At 31.4% G+C, this 9,144-nt stretch overlaps 1 long non-coding RNA gene across 1 annotated transcript; it reads right to left on the bottom strand.

Moving 5' to 3' along the window:
• Positions 1-5,576: 5,576 nt before the first annotated feature.
• On the bottom strand, positions 5,577-8,623 carry LOC143056572 (uncharacterized). The gene is made up of 2 exons (XR_012972408.1): positions 8,502-8,623; positions 5,577-6,247 (listed from the first exon to the last, which is right to left on the bottom strand). It is a non-coding gene; the product is annotated as an uncharacterized LOC143056572 (long non-coding RNA).
• Between the last annotated feature and the right edge of the window lie 521 nt (positions 8,624-9,144).

Genomic DNA, 9,144 nt, shown 5'->3' with positions numbered 1-9,144 from the left:
GTCATGCCCGCTAACAAATTGAAAACTGTACCTATACGCCTTATTTTAGTCCAGATTTTTAGTATTCGTATTGTTATCTTAGAAAGTCTAGCTAATTAAAATACTACAATAGGTAACAATTGATAGTGTCAACCCTGTGATTATGACCCGTGTAATACTATATAACATATTAATCCTGAATACACTGTTTGGTGGTGCGTCTGTCAGATGCGGAACGTACAGATAAGGTAATCGATAACAGGTGAATATACTATTGGTATCGGTATTGGACTCGACCCGGAACTTCTTAATTATTGGCAATATTAATTACGTTAAAAACAAAAGGGCCTGGGGTCTGTTTGAACCCGTCGAACTGGAACTTATCAATTATTGATAATATTAATTATTTGGAAAACAAAAGGTCCTGGAATGGAGTACTTTTTAATCAACAGCATTGTCCTATATTAGTCATAAATAAAATTGAATTCTTTGATTCGCTGTTTTACGTCATGCCCGCTAACAAATTGAAAACTGTACCTATACGCCTTATTTTAGTCCAGATTTTTAGTATTCGTATTGTTATCTTAGAAAGTCTAACTGATTAAAATACTACAATAGGTAACAATTGTTAGTGTCAACCCTGTGATTATGACCCGTGTAATACTATATAACATATTAATCCTGAATACACTGTTTGGTGGTGCGCCTGTCAGATGCGGAACGTACAGATAAGGTAATCGATAACAGGTGAATATACTATTGTTATCGGTATTGGACTCGACCCGGAACTTCTTAATTATTGGCAATATTAATTACGTTAAAAACAAAAGGGCCTGGAGTGGTGTAATTTTTAATCTACACCTTTGTACTATATTAGTTATATATAAAGTTGAATTTTTTTATTCGTCGTTTTTACGTGATGACGGCTGACAAATTGAACCTCGTAATTTTAGTATTATAGATAGAATACTTTTAGAAAGAAAAACTATATGAAAGCTTAGTTTGGACAATTTAATAGCAATTCAAAAAAGTATTCTATATTTATAAGAATCAGACATTATGTGAATTAAAACAATTCATATTCAGTAAAATATGTGTAAAATTGCAATATATGTTTGTAGGAAGTTTCCATGGGGTAGATAATAACTTTTCTTTCAAAAAGTCTTTATTCAAAAGAATAATATTTTAGGTTATCTCCCCTGAAAATTTATCAATAGCATATTGTTATTTCACACATATTTTACTGAATATATGATGTTTTATTTAAAATGATATCTGATTCTTATAAATATAGAATACTTTTAGAAAGAAAAACTATATGAAAGCTTAGTTTGGACAATTTAATAGCAATTCAAAATAAACAGTTCCCCTTCAGCATGGAAATGAATATAATATAACTATACAAACTGATAAACTAATTTTTGTCACAACATCATTAAAGTTGAGTTAAAGTCTTATAGGATTGTAAGTATATTTTATTTTATCACCTTGCACTTTCACATTTTGACTGAACAATTTGTTCAATTTTCTGACCAGTTGAACAATTTGGTTTAATAAAACAAATTGCAATTTGGTCAAAATTTTGAATGAGTTGCAATTGGTGGAGTGCAACACTAACAGTCAACTCACTGTAGGTATTTTTGTTTTGATGAATGTTATAGACAGTTGTGTTGTATGTCTGTGATGAATGTTTACATAGTTTGTACTTCTGGAACCAAATTATTGTAAAAAAAAGATTATATAATAATTAAAAAAACTGCCCACTCTCAACCAGAGTTTACCAAGGCAGTTGGTATCCCGTTTCTATGTATGTTGGAGGTTTTGTTTTTGTAGTAGTACAGTATATATGTCGTTTTTTTCTATAGTTGATGTGTTTCGCTCAGTTTTGTTTTGTGACCCGGATTGGTTTCTGTTGAATTGATTTATTAGAATTGAACAGCGGTATACTACTATTGATTTATTTATATCCGCTTTGGTTGCTAACACTAATTTGTCAATAAATCTGATACATAAACAACTTACTGACATGCATTAGCTTTAAACCTCTGTTTAAACCACCAGTTTTGTTTGAAAATTCCTGCACTAAGACAGGAATATACATATGTCAGCTGTTTTCAATTAGTTCTGCTGGTTGAAAAAGTCTTACACTTGATTTTTTTCAGTTTTTAATTGATTCATCTTTTAATATGTTCTATTATAGGGCCAATACTTTATTTTTAGGGTTTCAAGCAGTCATTCTCTTTTTTACCATTATTGTTACCCCCTTCCACACATCATATAACAACAGCAGTAAAACCAAAAGTAGGAGATTGTGCATAATACGTAGATTAAGTAGTTCAGATATATGATTTAACTGTATTATCAGCCAAGCTGTTCAAGGTTACTTGTATAAATGTTTATATAAAGAACTTATAAAATGTGTTCGACAGGGCCTCTTAATTTTGGAATTCACACATGTTATCGTATTTCATCAATTCACTGATTTAAAATTTGCTGAATAAGGAAAATCAATAAGTTCACTGTCATAAGGATTAAAGCTGATTTTCCTGTCGATACTTTTTAATGAAATATTTACTTAGGAATTTTGACACACGATGACATATGTATTTTAAGCCCTGTGGGTAAGATCTTTATCTCAATATATATCCGAAGAAGACAATGTGTCACAAAAATATCATATCAAACGTTTTAGTTCTTAAATAATAACAGTGTATTGATAGATATTTGGCAATAAATTTAAAGAATATCGAAAATATACGTTAAATATGCACGTACCTACTCTGTATTAAAATGATACAAAATATCGCAGCATTTGCTCATTGAGACATTATGTATTTTCCTGTCAAATTGTGAAATAAATAAAAAAGAGATCTTTATAAAACAAAATTAGATTTATTAGATTATAAACATAATGATTGAATTGCTATTCCTGATCGTTTGAAAAAAGTAGTGACAGAAAATATGTTGCTACATAAATGAAAAAAAACCTACAAATGGTATCTGCATTTTATTAGCAGCTACGAACCCAAACTAAAAGGAGACCGATACATAATTGTGGTCGTTTAACCTTTTTTGCACTCAGTAACATTTCCATGTAATGTTATTGTTAGCACCCGAATGGTCACACTTTCTTTTATTAAGGTATTAAAAAAATAGCCTGTTAGAAATGTATGTTTATTTGGCAGTTATATTAGTTATTAGTTATATTAAGACGACGAAATCTTTTATCTTTTAAAAACAACCCATTAAAAGCATGTCTATACATGATAGAGTACATATAATTCTGCAAATGATGAGACAAATATATGTAATTCGTTTAAACACCAGCCCGACAATGTTACATCTGTAAATTTGCTTTCACAAATTTGTTTGTTTTTCCCTCGCCGGGATTTGTACTTATACTACTGATATATCGTGGCACCATATCGTCTTGCCCTATGTCTGACGCGCTAGACATATTTATATACATATTTGTACGAAGGAGAGACTGACTATATTAAATATGTTTGATTATTCCATTACTTATTCGGAGACAGAAACCAGACCACGCTATGTTTTAATTCCAATGGTCTTACCGTGAGTTGATTGAGAAATAAGCAGGTATGCACGATACATACAATGTATCAAGTTTGGTACGATATTTATCAACTCGAGACAGTTGAATTGCTTTCAAGCATCAAGTGTTCTGAAATCACAATCATGTTTAAAACTTTTCAGAAAAAAACCTCTTCACATACGAACATAAATAACCTAGACGGTGATGTTCCTGTAACGTTTTTGCACAGTGGCTATGTCTTACAACTAGATTGTTCCTGTGATTGTGATGATGTTTTGAATTTCAACAAACTGTATATTTGATAAATCATGAAGTTTTTAAAAATAAAAACGAATAAAAATTATTTAAAGCAGTTACTGATGATAAGATTATTTTGTATATACAACAATATATTGGAAATTTTACAATGTTAAAAAAAAAGTAAAATCACAAAAATACTGAACTCCAAGGAAAAAATCAGAACGGAAAGTCCCTAATTAAATTGCACACTCAAATAATAGAACGCATCAAACGAATGGATAACAACTGTCATATTCCTGACTTTGTATAATGCTAAGTCCGTTTCTGTGTATTTTACATTTTAATGATGTGTCGTTGTTCTCCTCTTATATTTAATGCGTTTCCCTCAGTTTTAGTTTGTTACCCCAATTCTGTTTTTTGTCCATAGATTTACGAGTTTTCAACATCGGTATACGACTGTTGCCTTTATTTGGTACAGGCATTTTTAAATGTAGAAAATGTATTGAACCTGATGATGAGATTGATATGCTGCAAATTCAGATCAATCTATCGAAATGGTTATCAGTTTAACATCGCTTTCACTTTTAATGATACTAGTAATCATTAAGTCGGAAAATTATTTAATTTATAGTTGATATTTTAAGACATTAATAAATAAGAAGATAGTAAATGAGACGATATTCCTGAACTTGAATTTAAACGCATGAAAACATAAATTTTCGTAACCAGCACTCCAATTTACTCTGGGTATGGAGTAAACCTATCTCATCTAATACAAGAACTTGGAGCCATTACTCAAACTATGCTTGTTGTACTCTATGAATTTTATTGGTATCTGGACAAAAGCATGGTTTTGTCAAAAAACGTCTCGTACTTTTCTTAAAAAGTTCATTGGAATATATACATATCTGATTTTTTCTTGTATATTTTGAGTGTTTACTTTACAAATACAACAGGATGCTATCTAGTTATAGACTTCATTTGCCGACTTTCTAAATAATTTTTTCAACGTTACAGTTTTCCCTTTATTTTTCTTTATTTGATGAATGGCTATTATTTATTTTGAATTTATTGACCCATAAAATTAATTTTTGACTCTTCACATTGAATAATCTGCGAAGAGTCAAAAATTAATTTTATGGGTCAATAAATTCAAAATAAATTATTGCCATTCATTATAAATATATTTCTATAAAAAATAAGGCTCAAAGAACTTTTTATATTCTTTAGAGTAACAATAACAACGTACACACATGTTGGCGTATGAATACACAACGTCAGAGTGGGCGTGTCGCCATAAAAATTGACAACATTGAAAATAAAACTAATACTTTAACCAATCAGAAGACAGTAAATACACCAAATTCATTTATACTATTATGTTCTTTTTTTGCCTGAAGTCATTAAAATCCCATTTCAAATAAAAGGCTTTAAAAAAAATTAACTGCTTCTCCGTTCAGCAAGCGACATTTAAATGTAACAGAAATGACGTAGACTATAGGAAATTTCCGGATACGTAAACATGTCTCTTATGGGTTGTAAACAAGAGCACCTTAGATATTCGATTCAGCGTATTGATCTAGAACAAATCATATGTCATGTTCCCTTCCTTTCTTGTGTGCATGTGCAAGAGGGACTGAAGATACCAAAATGATATTTAAACTTAGAAAATTGATGACAAATAAAACTGACGCCATCGCCAAAAAAATAAAAATAAATGAAAATGGACGTTCAACATCAAATCATCAATAAATCGGTCTCTAAGTTTGAGTCCTTCGACACTTAATTATAAATCAATAACTTGAACCAAACATTTTTAATTTGTAAATGTAACATAAAGAAAGAAGCTTTGTTCTTTAATACAAATCGAAACATCTTGCAGTACCCCTGGTTTTGTATTTATGTTATAATTAAAGTGAATCAACGTCAAACGTATACATTCTATTCGATTTAATTTCCCGTATTTGCATTGCCGTCTTCCAGAGTATTACTTCTGGTGTCCTCAAGGTTGCTTTTTTGCGTTTTCAAATAAGTTAATCCAGTCGGTTCTGGTCCATCTCTACTTGGAATTTGAAGTGGTGGTTTGTAGGAAATCCCTTCAGTATCGACCCAATCCTTTTTGGCGTTTCTTATATAGAATTTTTCAGTTATTATCACACCATATCCATCCCTTTTGACTGGATGATCTTCACACAAGTGCATATACTTGCCTTTACCAACATCCTGAGGCTTTATGGACACATATGCCGTAGCCTTAGATTTTTCAGGATAAAAATCAACCCGAGAGAACCTTTGTACAACTGAATAACCAGTCTTGGTTGTTTGTTCATAACTTTTTAACGTATCGATTGTCGCTGATCCCAGTGCTATGTTTCTTTGTTGATCTGTAATACTATCAGATGTTACTCTGGCAAGTACGTTAATATTACTTGCATTATAAATTGTAACAGGGTCCCACCAGTTCATTTTGAACTACAAAAGAATACCATTTTAAAAATAAACTGATAAATGATTTTTTGGCATGCTAAATTATCAATTTGAATTAAAGGTAAGAAAATAATAAACGAACTAAGTTGGCTGAACTTAAAATAATCACAATCCATATAATATATAGATAACTGGAGTTATTCAATTTATTGGATTGTATTGTATACACTAAAGAATGAAAAATAATCCCCTTTCTTTGGCCTTTTAAATTCGGAAGCTAAAAAATGTAAAGATCTAACAAATCATATCCTTTTGATGTGCTTAAGTCTTCTTGGCAAATACTATTTATAGTTTTAAATTATGTCATACATTAATCATCATGGCTTTAAAATTCATACATGAAGTGCAAAACTGTAAAAACTGCCAAAATAGTCCAATTTTGATATCTGGACGCATTAGGGCAATACTGACAAAAAAAACCTATTAATTTTCGACCTGTAAGTCAAATGCGTTTTGTTTAAATATACTTTTTCACTTTTTTGGTCTTTTGGAAAATGTCGTTTGTGCTGTTTTTAGTCCCTTCTACAACGAAATTTGTTTTACATGCACACGTATAAAAATAGCGGTTTTTATCCAAAGCAATCATAGGTTTGAACGTAGTTTTCAATTTAGACTCGTTTATATATATAGATATATATTTTTATTAAGATTTCTTTATAGAATACATTCTTATGGTAATTGACTAATGATGAAAGTTATGTCTTAAAAATTATACTTTTATATGAGATCTGAACTTACAGAAAGTCGGGATAAATTACTTAAGCTGGGGTCACACATTCACGATTTTTACTGCCGTCCTTGACAAGACTATTCCCGATTAAAATTTGTCAAAAGTCTGTCAAGATCCTGTGAATCGTGGATGGAAATTCAAACTTTAATTAAAATTTGTAAAACAAATAATTTAAGCACGACAACAATCAGATATTGTTCAGGAAGCGTCGATATTCAACCGTTTCCAAGCGAATTTATCCCGATAATCCCGTTCTCAATCCGCTTCTAATCCAATTTGTATCTTTCGCCATGTTAATTTCGACCGAATCTGTTACGACTGCGTCCCGATTCTACAGAATGTAATCCGACAGAGATCAGACAGTGACCAGACAGATAACCGACGCTGACGGAAGTTATCCGTTCGAAAACTGTCGGCATAATCGAGATCAGCAGGTACTGTCGGATCGTAATCCTATCACGGTCCGCTCTATCGCATTGCAAACGGCTTTGTCTGGTTTCAGTCGTATTGTATTCTGTAATTGGGACTCTGACGTGGGTATTATTGGCGAATTTCGTATTAATAACGGGACTGTTCCGGAACGGTTTCGGCAAAAACGGTTCGCAATCGACAAGATCTGGATGCAATCTGGACTCAAACGGCAGAAAAACAGCAATGAAAAATTCCTCCAGATCATTCCCGTTCCACAGGACACCGTCCAGAATACACAGAACATTGTTAGGATTGTGATCCGATACAGCAGAATCTGTCACGACATAGGCACGATTGTTATCCGACTATTCTAAATTGGCTGAGTTTCCCCGAATGTTACGGGACGCACCTAACTTTCGGGGTGCTTCGCCGAACTATTCGGACCCTTCCCGACCCGTAGGAATCTGTTACGAACTTTAACGACTACGATCAGACAATGATAGGACATTCCACATGTTCCAGATAATTGAGGATAGTAATCCGACTTTTTCACTTTTCGTTTCGTATCGCTGTCAGATCTCAAACGGGAGCAATAATCGGCAAAGTGTGAACCCTGCATTAATCAAACCCATATATATATATAATATTAGAATGACGGAGTTTTTTTCTCCATGTCCGAATGTCGCTGGATATCTTCAACATAAAAAATATATACGATAATGTTGACATTTTAATCTCTCTCTATTTTTTACAAACAATATAATAATTACTCCAGTTGTCTTTTTAGCTTATTGTTTAGTTTGTTCATCGTTATAAGAATAACTACATTGTGAGTAATCTGCTCTATATTGGGCACCTTGATTGGTGAATAAAATTATCTATATCTGTTAATACAGAGTTATAAGAAAAGAAATCAATGTCATTTTAAGTTAAATAATCTTTAATTTGCAGAACCTTTGATAACCAATCTTTTCAATTTGATTCCATCTCGACCTCCCGACCTCTCATCATTTTATTATTTATTTTAATATTTTAAAGAAAATCCAATTTATAACCTTAACTAGTAAATTCCTGTTTGGAAATTTTTTTTAATCTTACCTGAAACACAAGTGAAAAAAATGAAGTACAGTCTGTCTTCTTTATATTTTGAATTCCTATGTGACGACTATTGTACGTACTCGTGTGTTTTATCTGCCTCTATCGATTTAAGTATGTTGAATATCGATCTTTTTTATACCTTTTATCTTTACAACTTTTAAAAAGCATGTTTTTATTAGAAACAATAAAATGCTTAGGCCAAGTTACTTTAAATTTTGTTGCAACTGCGGTAAATGTTATGAATTAAAAGTGAAAACAGAAAGTATTTATTTTTATTTTATGAATTGCAACTGAATTAATTATTTCAAACTAGGGGAACACTTGTATAGAAAACACATGAATATTAAGCGAATAGTTTTTAAATTGGTCTAAGAACCAATGTATAGATTTTTCAAAAACAATAATAATTATGTTGTTACCACATAAACTTGGTATAACCATAGAATCACCGACTTCGTTTAATGTATTATCAAGTAGTGAAAAACATAAAACACAACTCTGACTAATTGAATTTTATGTTTTGAATACATATTAATTCAAGGTCGAGGAACCTTCAAAGGTCCACGTTTTGTGATACAAAATCCAAAGGATATGGGTTATCTATCCATGACACAAAATAGGTACATGCACAACAAAAACAAAA

The sequence above is a fragment of the Mytilus galloprovincialis genome, chromosome 13, assembly GCF_965363235.1.
Source record: "Mytilus galloprovincialis chromosome 13, xbMytGall1.hap1.1, whole genome shotgun sequence".
Taxonomy (NCBI): domain Eukaryota; kingdom Metazoa; phylum Mollusca; class Bivalvia; order Mytilida; family Mytilidae; genus Mytilus; species Mytilus galloprovincialis.
Note: the sequence above shows the minus strand (reverse complement) of the source record. Positions and strands in the feature narration are given on the sequence as shown.